The sequence below is a fragment of the Fringilla coelebs genome (genome assembly GCF_963513975.1).
Source record: "Fringilla coelebs genome assembly, chromosome: 1".
NCBI lineage: Eukaryota > Metazoa > Chordata > Aves > Passeriformes > Fringillidae > Fringilla > Fringilla coelebs.
The window spans coordinates 21,886,338-21,904,549 of NC_140028.1; positions in this window are offsets into that span (position 1 = coordinate 21,886,338).

Below are 18,212 nucleotides of genomic sequence, written 5' to 3' on the forward strand. Positions count from 1 at the left end.
ATACTAATGGAAACAGAAAATGGGGTCAGAGACAATGTCAGAGCTTTGTATGTGACAGCCTGCACTTAAGGAATCATACTGAAAAAGTTCAGGGCAGAGGAAAGATGAAAAGGGGAAGAAAGTGGAGATAAAAATCAGTGGAGCGGCTGGAGTGTGTGCTACAGCTGGGGGAGACTGCAGCTAATGATGACAGTGTGCAAAGAGATTTGAAAGTGGGAGCCAAACTGGGAAGTCAGATGAGAAGCTGGAAAAGGCAGGTGCTGAAGTGTGTGTGATTGTGGAAAATAGTGTGGAGAGAGAATGAAACAGCAGAACAGAAAGCTTCTGTGAAAGGAGAAGAGACATCTGTCATCTGCTCTACGAGGCTCAAAGGAAAGCAAAAGGAGTCAGTGGCATCTCAGCCCTCTGTGTATCAGGTGGCTTGCAGGCTCCCTCCCCACCAAAGCTCTGGGGAGTCACAATTAAATGCAATGAAGTGGAATAAGATAGGCTGGAGCATTGTAGGGTGGCAGTGTGTGAAGTCTGGAAGGTAGTTTCTAAATCCACCTGGAATTTGTTTCTCTGATCTGCAAGAGATCAGAGCCAAAAAATAGAAAAGTTTGTTTACTATATGGTGGCAAAACACTGACTTCTGTAGCAGCAGGAGAAGGAGCTGTGGGTAGCCAAAGCCCAAGGACAGATTGAGTGCAAGCCTCCAGCCCTGGACTGTGCACCCTGGGGGCTCTAGGGATCCTAGGAGCACTTCTGTCAGGGTAGTGTTCTTAGGAATCATCCTCCTTCTCAAGTGTGAGGACTTTGTGATCTCTCCACAGCTGTCTGCAGGCTGTTTTCTGAGGAACAGAGCACACTGAGGCATTGTGTGTACTTTATTTTTAGCAAGGCCATCTTAGTCTCAGGTGTGTGGAACTGGATATTTAAGCACCCACACCGTCCTTGCCCTGATTGTCAGCCCAGACAGTTATGCTCTGCTCGCTGCTCCAGCCCCACGAGAGGGAAACCCAGCCCCTGAGGTCCAGCCCATGCACTGGATCTGCAAAGGGCCTGCTTCCAATAAAACCAACTGCAACCTGCCTTTGGGACACACTCTGAGCTTCCTTATTCCCATCTCAAATGATGATGGGAGCAGGAGAGGTGTGAGCCAAACACGTCTGGGGGGCCAAATGCATTCATCTCCAGCTCTTCTTTCAGGCTCCATAGCTCTGCAAGCCTAGGTGGGTTAACCCTGGCTGGACACAAGGTGCCCACCAAAGCCACTCTATCACTCCTGTCGTCAGAGGGACAGAGGAGAGAAAATATAAGAAAAAGTTTGTTGGTTGAGGTAAGGACAGGGAGAGATCATTCAGCAGTTATTGTCATGTGCAAACAGACTCAACTTGGAGAAATTAACTGAATTTATTACCAATCATATCAGAGTAATATGAGAATTAAACCCAAATCTTAAAAACACATTCCTCCCACCCTTCCCATCTTCCTGGGCTTAACTTTATTTCTGACTATCTACCTTCTGCCAGCAACGTGGGGGGTAGTGCATGGGAACAGGGAATGAGGGTTGTGGTCAACTCATTACTTGCTGTTTCTACCATTGCCCCCTCCTCAACAAGGGGACTTACTTCCCTGCTCCAGCATGGGGTCCTTCCCATGAGAAACAGTCTTCCCTTAACTTCTCCAATGTGAGTCCTTCCCATGGGCTGTAGCTCTTCACAAACTGCTCCAATGGGAGCCCCTCCCACTGGGTGCCATTCTTCAGGCACAGCCTGCTCCAGTGCAAGTTCCCCATGTGGTCTCAAGTTCTGCCAGCAAACCTGCCCTAGCATGGGCTCCTTTGCCCCCAGGTTCACAGGTCCTGCTAGGAGCCTGCTTTAGCATGGGCTTAACACAGGGTCTGAGCCTCCTTCAGCATCCCCCTGCTCTGGTGTGGGATCCTCCACAGGCTGCAGGTGGATATCTACTCCACCATGGGCTGCCTCACCATGACCTTTAGCATGGGCTACAGGGGAATCTCTGTTCCAGTTCCTGTATCACTTCCATCCCCCCTCCTTCACTGACCTTGATGTCTGCAGAGTCATCACTGTCACATAATCTCATTCTGGTCTTCTCTGGCCAAAATTGTGTCTGTGCAATACCATTTTGTTCATATGAAATACATCGTCCCACGGGTGCCACCACCAACACTGATGGGCTCAGCTTTCCCAGGGGTGCTGCCATCATCGCTGATGAGTTCAGCCTTGGCCAGCCACTGGTCTGCCTAGAAGCTGCCTGGCATTGACACTGTGGGACACAGAGGAAGCTTCTAGCAGCTTCTCACAGAAGCCAACCCCTATAGCCCCCCATCCCCATCCATCCCCCCCAAAACTCTGTCACGTAAACCCAATACATTCACTTCCCAGATCAGTCCATGACATTCAGTGGTGGCTTTGCCACCATCAGGGCGTGTAAAGAAGAGTGAATGGAGGTTAATCCCTTAAGGCTGAATGTCTCATGGTGGCCAAAACCACAGAGAGGTTGTATTTTGAGCACGTTCCATCACAGCCCATGAGTTAACCTCTAGGGTGGCATTGCATGCTGGTGGCCATGAGGAATCCCACGCACTCACCAGTTCAGGTCTTCCCATCTCAGCTTGGGATGCTGTTGCCCACTGAGACATCAAGGACTCAAAGATTCCTGCCTTATCTGTGTACTGGCACCCTTCACTTTTGATGCTCCAAAACTTCATATATATATTTTTATATATATATATATGTATATATGTATATAAGCAGCCCAAATCCAAGGTTTCAGCAGTATGAGCGATGGGAGCCTGACATTATGTTTAAGGCCCCTCCTGAGTGAATCATACACATACAACTGCTCTGAAAGATCCAGTAGCTAAGTTCCCAACATGAATGTGCTTCATTAGTTCCATTTACTTTTGCTTCTATTAGACAAATGTTTCTATTTATCTCATCATACAACAACACTCCCAAAGCAGACAAATAGCTTTTGCCAGTTCCACACCACAAAGACTAGTTACGCTGGTCTCAGGAAGTCAACCTACATCCTTTTGGCTGTTATTATCTCATCAAACAGGCCAACCTTAGGCTCGCTAGTTCTTGCCCTGTCTTGTTTCAATCAGTTGGCATAGTGCCTCTTTTTTCAAGGATTCACATTTCATTTGCATAAGAACGTTAATGGAGAAATTTCAGAAATAAACGCCCAGCTTAACCCTGCTGTACCCTTAGGAAAAGTCCTCTTCACTGTGAAGGCTTTTTGGGATTTCCCTTCTCCTCCATTGGCTAAAAAAGAGACAGGAGAGAGGTCATGCTCCTCTTTGTGCCACTTTCAAAAACAGTGGCTCTCACAATAGCAAAACACATGCAACATTTTCTGTTTGGCTTAGGCTAAAGTCATAATTTGTCTTCTCCAGAGGGACCAAACAAGTAGAAGACCAGAGTAGGCAGGCCAGAGAATCTTACTGCTGGCAAAGTTCTGAACTTTCTGGACATTCAAGGAGGGTATGATCAGCACACATGGCTGGGGCAGTACCCTGTTTTGCAGATTTCACCTGAGGCAATGATGAGTATTTAGAAAAAAACACAAGAGTCCCAAGAGTGGAAAATCCCAAATCTCCCTGCACAGGACACAGAACCCAACTGCTGGGTTTTAGAACCAAATACCTTCTGTTTCTTGCTTTGCTCCCAATGATTTTTGCATCCGTGGCGACACTGTAGTGTTCCCAGTTCCAGCAAGGAAAGATTAGAAAATCTTTCTTTATCCTTGAAATAGCCTATACCTCACTGGTTTCTGGGAGGAGGTGGTGGATGTGTGCTCAGGCCCCTCCAGCTGAGCAGATATTCCAAGTGCAAGATGCCACTCTCCAGCAGGGAGGGCTGGTGCCTGTTTCATCCCATCCTTCACACTCACTTTCTCTTTTGCTATGAGCTGTAAAGAAAGATTGTGCTTTGTCAAGGTTAATGAGATATTTATTCTACATTTGATCTCTCCATTTAAAGCTTAATTACTGCCCTAGAAGGCTCCAGTCCTTGGAAATCAGCATCTGTGAGTAAGAAAAAGACGGAGCCCTCAGCTATTTCACACTACATGAAAGGAGCACCATGTCAGATCATGTTGTGAGCTACCTCCATTATCTGTCAGTCAATCGTAGGTTTTCCTCAAGCCCGTGTTACCCTCCACTGTCATTATCCTCCTTCCTTGATGCTCCCTTTCAAAACCCTCTCCTCCCTCCCTCTTTGATGCCCATTTGAGGACACCCAGCTGTGGTGCATGGTCCCCAAGACTGGGAGATCGTACAGCCCCTCAGGGAAAGGTTTCCTTGGCATGAAGGCACTCCCCTATTTGGTTGACAATCCCCGTCCAGAGATACCCTCGAGCTGCCTGCAGGATGTGCTACCTGTCTGTCCCCTGGAGGGGTGCATGCCTTCCTGGGGATGCTTTCCCTGGGATATACCTATGGGCCTTGAAGGACAAGGGGAGGAGACACAGAAACCCAGGAGAAGCAAAAAGGGTTGCTCCAAATGCAGGGCTAGCTCCCTGCAGAGCCTGTGCCCACTCTCCTGCAGAGGCTTCTGGCTACACCAGCCTGGTGCAAAGAACGGTCTTGTACCTCAGACATCTCCATGCAGGTCCCTGCTGCTGCTCCCACTGCTGCTCCCGCTGCTGCTCCCACTGCTGCTCCCGCTGCTGCTCCCACTGCTGCTCCCGCTGCTGCTCCCGCTGCTGCTCCCACTGCTGCCACTGTCCCACACCAAGGCCTTGTAATGAGATGTCAATGTCACCTCTGACGTCTCCATCCAACCTGGGTAACATGGCAGAGCCAAGTCCCATCATGTTGCACCGGGGCAAGGGGGCATTTCAGCAAGAAAAGCAGTGGAGGGCTCTGCCTCCAACACCTCAGCACCACCCCAGATCCCACTGACTAGCAATGTCCACCCAGCAACTTGCAGAGGAGCCAGCACACCCTGTCAGGCCCAATCCTGAACCCAAGCATTCCTTTGCTTGCCTTCATTTTCAGAAGGCTAATATGACAGCAATCCATTAGCAGCTGGGGGCAGCTCAGCTTCTGGGCTGAGAGGTTTTGAGTGTCTCTGGTGTCCATCACACTGTGGGTGCTGCTACAGCTTGTCTTCCTTGTCAGAAAGGAGCTGGGTGTGAGCTGTGTGGTGTGGCACCTGGAGAACAAAGAGCACAGCACAGCAGGAGGCACAGGCATGGATTTGACACTGACATCAAGTCCCAGAAGGAGCAGTACTGGATCACAGTGAATGTGCAGATGGCACTGTGGACTGAGAGCCATTGACACCTTCATTGTATGGCCAAGGCCCTCAGTGGCAGATGTCACCCTTCACCACATGCACACTACCGGCCCCATGGAACCCAGAACCAGGACACTGATGCAGTTACTGGTGGGGACCTCCAGAGGTTGGAGACCTCCAGGGGTTGGGGGACTTTCAGCGGGGGATAGGGACCAGTATGGAGATGTCTGAGGGAGTTTGGGACACCTATGGTGACAGGAACCTCTAGGGGTGGCTAAGGACTGTGGCAGCTTAGGGAGATCCATGGTTTGGGAATGTCCAGAGACACAGAGGACATGCAGGGAGGGGGTCAGGAGTGGGTGATGCCCCTGCACCACAGTGACCCTATATCAGCACCACGTGCCTCTGCTCCCCCCTGCATATGGCTGCAGGTGTTGGGAGCCCCTCTGTGGGGGTGTGTTGGGAGAACTACAACCAAAAAACCACATCAGGTCAGAAGCTTCTGCCAGGCAGGATGCAAAGCAGCTCAGGCCAAGCCTCCCGAGTGCGTCAGCACAGCACGTTACGCTGAGCTGCACTAATTAGTAGCCTAAAGAGAAACAGCCTCAGCATGGCTGAGTTCTCTCTGAATCAAGTCTCCCTGCAGGACCTGCTTGTGCCTCAGCCCTTCTGCAGGCATTGCACCAGTTTCCAGCTCTGGCTCCAGGTCATTGTGTTGGTCTCCCATGCTGAGGTCAGGTGCACCTGGCAGGCACCTTCATGGGGGTCAGGGAGAGCTGTGGGGTCACTCAGGCTCTTAGAACCAAGATGTGCTGGGCAGGAAGCTGAATGCTCTTTTGGAAACACTTCTGTTCTAGGCCCCACAACCTCCCGAGGAGGCAGGGTAAATGGGTCAGTGGGAGGTGTGAGCAGTGACTCCTCAAGTGTCAGCATGGAACATTTTCACTGGGATGTGTTTCTGAAGTCAGGATTATGTGTATTCTCTGAGCTTTATATAGTTGCTTCTGTAAAGAGAGGAACTGTCATATGTCGAATGTCTTAAAAGATTTTAACAGCTCGTCACCAGAAAGAAAGTTATTCTGAACAATTATGCTTTCAGTATGGCCATGAATACATAAATATAAATGATTATATTATAATCAAAATACTGGGTCTCACTCAGCAAGTCTGGTTCATGGCTCTTTGCAAAACACTCTGAAGGTAAGGGAGCAGCTACAACTCATCAAACGCATAAATTGAACTATGGGCAAGAAAAGACATTTTTGAATGTAGCTGCATGCCTCTTAAAGACTTGCTATGTTTAAGAAGTCAGTGTTCTTCCAAGGCCACTGCTATAATTTCTCAGTTATTGACAAGGAAAAAACACTTAGCCTCTGTATTGCAGTTATTCACAAGGAAAAAAACGCTCAGCCTGAGATAGCTTGGTGAAATCAAATCCACAGAATGTGTCCAACTTGACTTTTCAAAGCTTAATTTTTAACATTTGCTTTGATATAACATAGATGTTCTACTGGTAATTTAGCCCAAATTGATTTAAAATATCTTGGTTACCTAAGGAACAAATAAAGAGAACAGACACCAGCCCTCTCCCAGCACTGCAGGAAGGGAAGAGCTCTTTGGCTCACTGTACGAAGCTGTTGTCCCCCCAGTGAAGGACTATGCAGTGCTGCACAGCTGTGCTCTGTCTTACCAGGGAAACATCAGTTTATGACACTCCACAGTCTCCAGCTGCAAACTGGAAAATGCTCTTGTTTACTGCTTGCCTTAAACTACCTTTTGCTGTATTATACTAGCAGCAACATTTATTTGAGCCATTTTGAGTATCCCTGAACAAGACACTATTGCTCCTTTCTCAGGCCTCATGAGAATTACTAAAATTTTAAAACAAATTAATGAACAAACAAGCAATAACAAAACAACAAAAAATCATCCAGTAATAATAGAGGTGAGTCTCTCACCTTCTGTTGCAATAACAAAGTTAAACAATCCAAGATGTCATCACTGCTCCGAGAGGTATTCCTGCTTACAACAGCTCTGACGCAGGCAGGGGAAACTCCTTTCGGAAGTGTCAGGACATGCCCAGCAGTGGCAATGTGTAATGTTTCCTGTTATCATGGGATCTTTCATTAAATATGAAAGGAAAACAAGGTATGTCACGCTGGAAAAGCCACGCTCCTTGTACTGTAGCCACAGCCCGCGAGGTGGCAGAAGGAAGCGAGTGTCACCGCAGGCTCAGCCAACTCAGCCTGCACTTCTGATCACTGGTGTTTTGAATTTGAAAAGGAAGGCAAAAGAAAAAACGGTCAAATAACAGAAGCCTGCTTAACTCTCATGTACAAACTTTCCTGAAGAGGAAGATAAGCTACTAAGAGGATTGTTTATATACGTTAAAGACAGAGAGAAGTGCAGAAAACAAGTGCATGCTTTAGCACTATGTATTTCAAAATTGTAAGAGAAATAATAGCAACGGCTAGAAATTATTTTGTGGCTCTTAGTGAAGTGATGACTGCCAAGAAGATGCCTTCAGATAGCTCTGTTGCAATATAAATTGCAACAAAATTATCAAACCAGCTCTCTACTAAGCCCACCTGTCCTGTATGTTTATTGACTTGTTTATTGACCAGGCCTATAACCAGGGGTAATTAGTTACAAAAAGAAAACACAGGGAGCTCGTTCAGCTCCTCAGTCTAACACACTTTGAAATCCTGAAGCAATGCAGTTCATTAATTTTTTCAGAAATCAGCAATTAACTTCTCAAGCTCCAAGAAACCTGAGTCCTAATGAAGCTTCCAAGAGAATCCCTCCACACACGACTGCAGCTCTCTCCTGCATAGAGAAGACACGGTGGTAGCATCACTGAGTAGCATTCCCCATAGCATGCACTTGGAGGATTTGCTTTCTGGCAGAGCTGTGCCTCAGGTAGGAAGGTCCTATATATATTTCTTAACTCCCTTTGCAGGATTCCCAGCATGTCCTGCATCTGTTGGAATTATCTGCTGAAGGAAGCTCATGCAAACACCTGGTTTCATCCTACATTGCAAAGGAGATTTAAATCACAAGACACTGCAAGATACTGCTCTCCCCAGCATTATAGTTCAGCAATATAGCTTTACAGTTAATTTCTTGGGAAAAGACCACAGAAAACAGAACAATAATCTGTTTAACTCCCCCAATCAGCAAAGGTTGGAAGGCCAACATGAGCTTATTAGAGAGCACAGAGCAGAGAACCACGAAAAACTTCTGTGTGTCTGCATCCTGTGCAACACTGTGCATACCCCAAAGGGAAGGCTACGATGAGAGCTTGTGCTGTTGCATCCAACCACAAAGCATAAAGTCTCAGAAAACCAGTTTTACTCTGCCTGTCCCTCACTCCTGCATGCACTGCTGCTGGCCTGACATCATGTGTTGTATTTCCTGGATAAAAGTGAGTGATGTCACCTTAGACTGTCTTTATAGCATATCTTAATTAGATTGCCCATGGACATAGTCCATGCCACGTCCATAGTTCCTTGCCACGTCTGCTCTGACAAAGTAGGCTTGCTGGCCTGAGAGTTTTGTTGGCTGGCTGAGCTGCCTGTGCTCTGGACTCCCTGGAACAGGACCCACAGCACTTGGTGCTCACTGGCTCACGCTGCAATGCTAGCCCTGCCTGCACAACCTGCAGAAAAGCACTTTAGGAAGGGGTCCCCTTTGCTATGACAATACTTCTGCTCCATGTTCCCTTCATTAACTCAATTCTTCATAAAGCTCCCTTACCAGCAGGCTGACACCACCTCCTCAGGAACTGCAGTGCTTCTTGCAGATCCAGCACAAGTCTAAAACACTCACCACTGGGAAATGTTCCTCCTCTGGTGCTCTTTGTGTACTAACTTAGGTTCTTTTGCCTTGGGAAACTCTTAGTCCTTTTTAGTGGGGCCAGTTTTGTGCTTTTCTGTTACTACACTTACAGCACCACTGTGTAATTAAGATTGCCATCACTTTCTGACAATCTCCTTTTCTTTCTCTTATGCTGCAGTTTTGGGCTAATACAGGTATTGCCAGCAAAAAAAATGACTGTAAAGGCATTTGCGCCTCAGAGTTTCTGTGGATGTAGAGCCAGTGCTCTTAGTTACAATAAACTCTTATCTTAAAAGTTAAAAAGCAGTTGAGCAGCACAGTTAAGAAATCTCTTTTCCCATGGATTTTCAGCTGCATTCTCTGGTGTCCAGCAGGACACAAATCCCCCCAAAAAAATTTCATTGTTGAGATGCAATGCCTCTTCCATGTATATTTTGTGGTGTCTGAGAGCAAAACTCACAATGCAGCTCTCAGGACCTGGGGAGGATGCTCTGTGCATGGATGGCTGCCTCTGCTGATTAACTGCTCCTCAGATTCTGACTGAAATCAGCCAATGGGTCCAAAATTCCTAGCAGGACAGACTGAATGGTTGTATAAGCCTCTTCTCCGTGGGAAAATGCTCCAGAAGAATACATAGCCAGACCAACTATGCATGTCACTAACTGTGCTCTGAGTAAGCCAATTTACCTCAACCAGTCTGGTCCTGTTAACAAAATGTAACTACTAATATAGGAAACATGCCAGCAAAGCCTAAGTAGCTCTGATAACATTGTGTATGGAACAGAAAGTTTAAGATAAAGTCAATGGAAAGAATTTAAAGCTAGGTGAGATCTAAGGCTGAAGCAGAGTCCTGGCATGGTTGGGACCCCTGTGCTCAGCTGAGCTTTTCCATTTCTGTGGCAGAAGGACCCCCTGTGCTTGTAAAGGCTCCTCCCTAGAGTAGAGACCGCTGGGGACTGATTGCAGGGTGCTATACTCCTCGTGAAGAGAAATCCCTTAAAAATGTCATCATCATCTTAATTGCTGATTATGTCTGTTGGCAACAGAAAAGTAATGAGAGCTACTTCTGAGTTAGTGAGCTTGGATGGACTGGGTCAACATACTGAAGAAGCAATTGATGTTGTGCTAGAAGTAAATTGGACTCTATAGCTTGAATACAAGCCAAGGAGCAAGTCTGATCTCCAAAACTGCAGCTAGCAGACCATGAAGAGAAATTGGAAGAAAAACACAGTGATCAGCTGTTGAGAACTGCAACATGTCCTGCAGAGGAGGAGCTCAGGGCTGGGTACCACATTCTCATACAATGTGCAAGCTGCAAATTAACAATTCCACCTCTTTGAAATTCACTTGTGGGCCTTCTGGAAAGAATTAAACACAGGTAACAGCACTCAAACCAAAAGTTTGCTCTAACCAAAAGTAGAGGTGGGCTGTATTTCTGCCAGTATTTATCATACATAGGACTTCATTTGATAGAGAGCAGAACTAGAGAGGAGGTCAAGTACATCTGTTGACTGAGCATTTGCCATGCTCTTAATGCGAATGGACCTGTGCACATCAATGCCCATGAACAGTGCTGCCCACAGTATGATGCAGGATTATCTTCTAGGATGCCTTGCAAACAAACCAAAGTTCAGAAATTCTTAGTCCCATCTTCCTTATATGTTAAGGAATATTATTCCTACCTGACATTATCTGTCATGATACTAGTTCTGTTCTTATGCAGACTAGGGCTGCTAAGGCTCTGCTGTGACATGAGCCACTGAATTGCTCTAAGCCACCTTCAAAGTCAATGTCTGAAGGGCAGCAGTGGAGATGTTACTGGAGAGCAGCTACCCCAAAGAGGCTGGGGTTTAACTTCTCCAGACTCTGCTGTGTTTGTGGTAGAGACTTGGTTAGCAGGCAGGAACACGTTTGCTAACACCAGACTCATCTGGTCTGGACTCAGCCCTTTCTTTGAAGAAAGGATATTGGATAGTTTTTGAGGATTACTGGCATTGTGCTGGATCTCACTGCTGCAGTCCTTCTGTCACAGCACAGTGGAACAGCTGTTTCCCCTGTAGTCAAAGTAACAGGATCTTGAGAGCCTTCCTAGACGCCATGTGACACTTGGTCAGAAATGCCACCACTAGACTGTGCCAGGGCAAGTAACCCTATAAACCACTGTCTCTCCTCTCACAAGCAGCAGAAGAATTGCAGGCACTCAGGAGCAACCAGGCTTTCTATCATGTGATCAAGTTCATTCATCATTTCTGCTCCAGTAAATCCCACCTAAAACTCTTCAGGATGTACTAAAGTTAGATGACAGACAACATGCAAGTTTAATATCTCCTGGCCATCATGCTTTGTCACAACTGTTAAAAACCAAGTATTTTGCACTGAGAGGGTCGTTGGCTGAAGTGGTCACAGGTTTCCAGCCACAATGCCTTTGCCCAAGGCAGGGTGCTGATGTGTTGGGGTCTCTGTGTGTTGTGCAACACATCGCAGAGACACTGCAGCCACATCTAACGTCACCACTGAGATTTAAGAATGTAGTGTCCCATCATGAGGCAGCTGAGAGCAGGGGATCCAGCATGTGAGGTCAGAGTATTCCACAGGATCACAAAAAAGCAGAGGTGCATAGTGAGCATGCTGTGAACCTGCCAGCTGTGTCCTTTGCTGGTTCTTCAGCATTGTCACACAATTCTCCCCAACAGCCCTGAAGAAATTCACAGAGATGTGACCAGTCTTTCCTCTTGCCTGGGCTGTCCTAGGCACAAGGGTGGTTCCTCCCATCTCCTCCTCTTTCCCAAGACAAACATTTCTTCCTTCTTTGAAGGTGGATGTGGTAAGAAGCCACCTCCAGTGCTGAGACAGCAAAGCCATATGTTCTTTCCCATATCATCACTGTTTACCTAAGCACCTCTGTGAGCAGTGAGAGCCACAGGCTCTCCAGCTGTGTGGAGCACTAAGGTCGTTTCCTGACCCAGGGAGGAGGTGTGAGCTGCAGTGCCTGTGGAGAGCATTAGCAAGGCTCTGTGCTGGCAAGGGGCTGCAGGGTTAGAGTGATGAGGAAAAAGGGATTCAAGTTTCAGAGTAGCTGTGTCAGCCTTAGTCCCTCCACTGGTGTGTTTGACATGCACAGCTGCATGTGGGTACTATTAGAGGCTTCCAAGTCAATAGTGGTGTCAGGGCATCCACAGGAACTAATGAATGCCAGGCTTTGTAGTGCTGGTTGTGGAAACTTTGCCTAGCATATGGGAAGGGACATCTAGAGAAAGATCTGGGGAAGGCCCTCGGGACTTCAGGGCACCCAGTAAAGCAGTCAGGACAGTAAGACCTGGACCTGGTCACCCTGGGGGGCAGGTTGTCTGCAGCTCAGTCCTGAGAAGTCAAAAGAGAAATACAGGTGTCCTGTTTACAGGCTGAAACCATGGGAACAGACTGGGAGATGACTGTACAAAATCTCAAAAAATAATTGCTGATGGGAAGCCCTCCTCACTGCCAGTCTTTTTTGGTAGTGCTAATCCCACGAGGACCTGCTCTTACAAAGTACTATTTAATACTAGTTTAAGCTCTTTGGTTTATCAAACAGAAAAGTAAAAAAAGGATTTGATCCTGATTTTAAATATCTGTGGTAAATATTTCTCTCACCAAGGAACTCTTTACAGTAACAGAGAAAAATATAAAAGCAATAAGCCGGGAAGGTCATTTCCAGGCTAAATTTATTTTACTTAAAGGTGCACATTTTAAAATAGGGAACAGGTGAGGTGTGCAAAGGCTTATGTTGTGCAGGCAGCCTTTGGTTTGGGCTTTGAACAGATGAAGTTGTTACCATGAATACTGGGACATAGGAGACAGGACCAGGAAAAGCCTGGACAACTAGTTTGGAGAAGGGTACCCTGGAGATGTGGGAGTAGGAAGGCTCAGGTGCAGGATGTTAAGGGGTTGCAGTCTTGGTTTGGGGATGGAGAGAATGAAGCTTGCAGGTATTTAAGCTGCTCCTGCCTATGCTTAGACAGGATCAGGCCTTTGTCTTCTTGCCTGTGGAGGCATTGTAAAAGACACTTTTCCCCTGGGACAAATAGGCATGTCTCCAGCACCAGGCATTTCCACTTCACTTCTTTATAACTCTCTAGCCAGGTTGCAAGAGCAGAGTTTTTCAAATTAGCTTTGCAAAACAGTAGTCAGATTAAAATTAGTCTTTTTTTTTCTTTTTTTACCAGGTAATTGAAATGAGAGCTTTACATTTTCTAGCCTAGGAAATACTAATGTGCCAAGTCTGTGCTTAATGTTACCTCACAACCAGCTCTTGGGACTCTTCTTTAAGTGCCATTCTGCCTGATTAGAGATGTGCATTATGTGTTTTCACAGAAGCATTAATTCATCCTCCTTGGTTTTCTCCCACAGTTTCCAAGGAAAAGCCAGGTTAAAGGACAGAGTGAAAAAACAGCCAGCCCTCTGCCTGTGCTGCTGAGACACCAGCCATATAGCAGGAAAAGGGTTTTCCATTCCTCCATCCCATGGTAGTCTGTCCCAAGAGTGCACTTACGAGCATCTACTGAGACACAACTTCGTATATGCACAGTAACTCAGCTGCAGAAGTTCTGTCAATTAGCACAGACATTCTGTCTTGCTGCCCCATAAGTAAAGTGTTTTACCTCTACATAGCTGCCATCTTTTGGGATTGCTCCTTCCAGGAATGTGTTTTCTGTTCTGCTCCACATCCCATAGCGCATTCCTCCGGTGCAGCAGTCTGCAATGTTTTGCACAAAGAAATGGGATCCAGTGGCCTGCTGCAAACCAAATCATTCCCCTGATTTCTCTTGCCAGGTCCTGTTTATCCACCAGTGTTTGTTAGCTAGACCTTACAATGTTCCAAGCTCCATCAGCAGCTGGCAGGAAACACTGGCAATCAGAGCAATCCCCACAGCTCACTTTGCAGCAGGCTCTTTGGATTCCTGCCTTTAAGTCATGCAGTGATTCCAGAGCTAGTGTAATGGGGCATCTGAAAAGGAGAAAGTTGAAATCCAGCAGATGTTTCTCACTGATCTCTTCCTGAAGCAGCAGACTGCTGGGACTGAGCCAGCACTGCTAACCTGGGAAAACCAGCAGTGCGTATGGCACTTTCGGATGTCCAAGGCTGCTTCCCTTCCATGAAGAATATCCTACAGCTGCAAAGCTCTTTCCTGTGTACTCTCCATGCTTATTCTCTCATGTGCAATTCTGACAAGCACCTTTGGCCTTTTGCTTCCTTATCCTGCAAGATTTTACGTGCTGTTTGGAAAACATGAAGAGCTTCCCATTCTGCCCTTAGCAGTTCTAGAAGGGAAATGAAATCTGCACATGGATAACTGAAAAACAGATGGAAAGGCTGGCTCTGGATGAGAAGTAATTGCCCCTTCCTCAAGGTACAGTAAGCAACTACTAAAATATTTCCAGTACGAGGCTGCAGATGAGCTAAAGAAGGAAGCAGAACACTTTGAGCCACCTCAACACAGAGGCATCTCTGGGATGTGCAGCCATTCAGAAGCATAGGCTGTGGGATGCATTTCTCTTCTTGAAGCTAGAGGCCAGTTGTCAACAATGCTAGCATGTTTGTGAGAGGTTTTAGTCACAATTGCTGAAGGTTTTAACATGCACATGACACAGTGTGTGAATTTTCTTTATGCCTCATACATGTATTTGTATTGATGGAGAGGAGGGAAACCTTGGTATTCTGAATTAATTTAAAATGAACAGATGTGTTTGTTTTCATAAGACAAGGACTTGAACACATACAAGATTCAAAAGCATGAATGGAGGGCACAGGCAAAAAAAAGGGAATGATTAATTGGAGTGCATTTTAAAATAGTAACTGTACGTAATGCTGAGCAAAGCTAAAATCTATTTTAAACTGTTTATACAGAACGGAAGCGTATGTTCTCAAGGTCTCCAGTTTGTCTATGTGGGTTGGTCAAAAAATTGTGACATGCTGAGAAAGGCATTTGTGCTTTGTTGTTTTTAGCAAAACTCACTTCCAACAAAATAGATTTAAAAGAGGAGAGACTGTAAAATACGTAAAGGTCACAAGGCAGTCTTGGCCCATGCTCTCCAGAAGGTGCATATGCCTTGAAATGTTTGAGGAACTGCATCTCCATGCTTCTGACTGCTTCCATCTGTCATTCTTCAGGAGCCTTTTCCTCAAGCCCTCACATTTTTGTCTCTCAGAGCATGTGGGCAGCTCCTTATTGCATCCTCCCTTGTACATTTTTTTGCCCTTACAGTGGAAAGGAACACTCACTGAAGCAGTTCTGTTCATTGTTGCTGGAAAGGGTCAGGCACTATGGGGGGGGAAAAAAAAACAACCCCCAAACCCAGAGAAATGACAATTAGCTGTAGTCTCTGTGCCACCAAAATCTACCATTGCCTTTGGGACACTTCCTTGGGCTCATCCTAATTTAAGGTTTGGTAGCAAAAGTATTTCTGCAGCCTGCCTTGCTGCACTAGAGCCTAAACCCATGGTACAGGCGAGGTAGAAGTGAGAGTTATATCAACTTTTGGAAAAGGTTTACAAATGTGTGGCCACCTGGTACACTGGGTGTACGACTCACTGGGGTGCCAGCTCACTGGGGGTGCAGAAGAAGAGGGCACTGTCCTGCTAGGAAGGATAATGTCAGTCTTATTTGTGCGCTTCTGGAGTCTGCTGATGGGACCAGGAGTACCGTGAGGAGCACAGGGAGGCTGGCAATGTGGTGGACATCACCTGAGGTTGTCCTTGTTCTGGAGGATGCCATCCATCAGGTGTCCCTGGAACAAAGAAGCTGTTCAGAAAGGCAGCAGGCAAACTAGGAAAAGATGCTGCATTGCTGCTAACAGGGCTGGTTCTCTAAAGCTAGTGTGGAATTGGAAGGGTACCACAAGTGTGAGGTGCCCTGCCAAGAGAGCTGCATTGTTGTTCTGGCTTCTTTCCAAAACAGAGCTCAGTCTTTGGCTTTCCTTCTCAATTTGTTTGTTCTCCTTTTTTTCCTACCTTCGTTTTCCATTTTTAAACCTTGTGGATCAGCATACTGTGGACTACAGACCACCTAGTTCTACAGCAGCATGCAAAAGGAGGCATACCATCATGTGCCTTAAAATACTTATTTCTGCAGTATATATGTATTGTGACTCAGTATCATCTCATGCCAGTACAGTGCTAAGAATCTATTGAATCTGTGAGCCAAATATGCGATTTAAGATCCCACACTTGTTTTGTATTTGCCACAAGAGCAATACCGTTCAAGCTCATGAGATGCCCACACCCCGGCTCTGCAGAAGTAGCACACAGCAATCAGGGTCAACAGAGGGACAGGAGTTAATGCTGTGTCAGGGAGGCGTGAACTGGATGTATGAAAGCTGGAGCTGTGCCTGTGAAAAATGCCTTCACAGGGAAAAGAACAGTGTGCTAACATGTGGAGGAGGGAGGAAGTGAAAGTCCGCAAAGCCGAGAAAGGGTAAATGAGCAAAACACCACCTTGTGAGGCCCCCAGGTTGGATAGGCACTGCTGCATGATGTTTTCCATCAAACAGCACTACCTACCAGGATTATAGCCTGGCTGGGGTTCTGCCTGCCTCCATGTCATCCTGTCCCTAATATTCAGCAATGCTGACTGATCTACCACTGCACCAGCCTTGACTATTCTTTCAAAGGCTTTTGGGTTCAAAGCCAATCTCTCCTATTCTGTGTTTGTGTCAACATTGGTCTGCATCCACAAAATCGAGTGAGCAGATCGCTGTCACATGCAGGCCCAAGGCATCTCCTTCCCTTTCCTTCACTTCTTTAGACATGACAAGGGGTCATGGTGGGGCACCACATAAAGCCCCTCAGCAGGCAGGCACACAGTACCAGCATGTTCCTCCCTGCGAGCGAGGGCCAAGGGCAGCCCTAAAGCCACCATTTAGCCAGTTGAGATGATGTTTGATGTGACACTGGGTCAACAGTGAACACAGGAGCAAATGAACAGGAAAAATACACTACAGTAAGTGCAGCAGGGAATGGCAGTGGGAGGACCTGGCAGATGCTCAGGGCCTGATTCAGAAGGGAGATGCAGCCCCACCCATGCTGTTGTGAGCAAACTTGCCCTGCACCTCACGACAACTTCTTTCAAAATGGGTTTAATAACATATGTCAAAATGCCACCTGGTTCCCAGCAGGGAACTGTGGGGGGGACACCAGTCATACCAGGGTGAGACAGCTCAGACTGACCTGCAACAAAATCCAAGTGCCAACAGGTCGCTATTGAGCAGAACATAGGTATTTTGACCTAATGGCAGAAATTGCACCTCTCTGCAGGCACAGGAAATGATGGGGGGATGGAATCCAAGGGAATGAGAAATAAGCATGAGAATAACAAACAATCATCACTGCTGAAAAAAACCCCAAGAAACTAAGAAACAATTCCGCCTCACAGCACTGCTCCTTCCAGTTTCCTTTGCTGCTTCCCTTCTCAGTAGACAATCATTTTGGGGTTTATCTGATCACCACATTCAAGCTTGGACTTAAATTGAAGTCTTGTTTCTCATCAATTGCCTCATTGCAAGAAGATTTTTTTTTTTTTAATTTGGACTATTTTTAGGGGCTACATAGGGGCTAAAATGACTTATCCTTAAGGAACTGCATTTTCTATGCATATGGTGCTTCTACAGATTTCAGTGAATTGTAATTTTCTTTGGCTTGGCTTGGGGTAATAAACATCTTGCATTTTGTCTACCCTTAATTACCAAGAGATATTCTTGTTTTTCACTCTATTTTAAATGCAGAGTACTTGGTAATATCTGTGGGGTTTAGGAGATGTTTTTAAATTAGAAAACAACAAATAAACAAGAAACACACAGAAAACCGCTGCAGTGTATTTGAAGTAATTTCAAGATGCAACATTTCAGTCTAATGTTTCCACTTATTTTACATTTTAACTTCTATTTATACTTTTGTTTATACACTCTGGCTTGTTTCACCTCATGTGGGAGCAACACAGAGGAGAGGAAGTCCAGAAGCCAGGTAAACTGTAATTACCACAGGTTCATTTCGTCAGAGCTACGCAAAGCATGGAGTGCACGGGCCTGCCCTGCCTCTCTAACAGCTCATCACACCTACCCCATGCCTCTACTAACCTGCACATGTGCATGGAA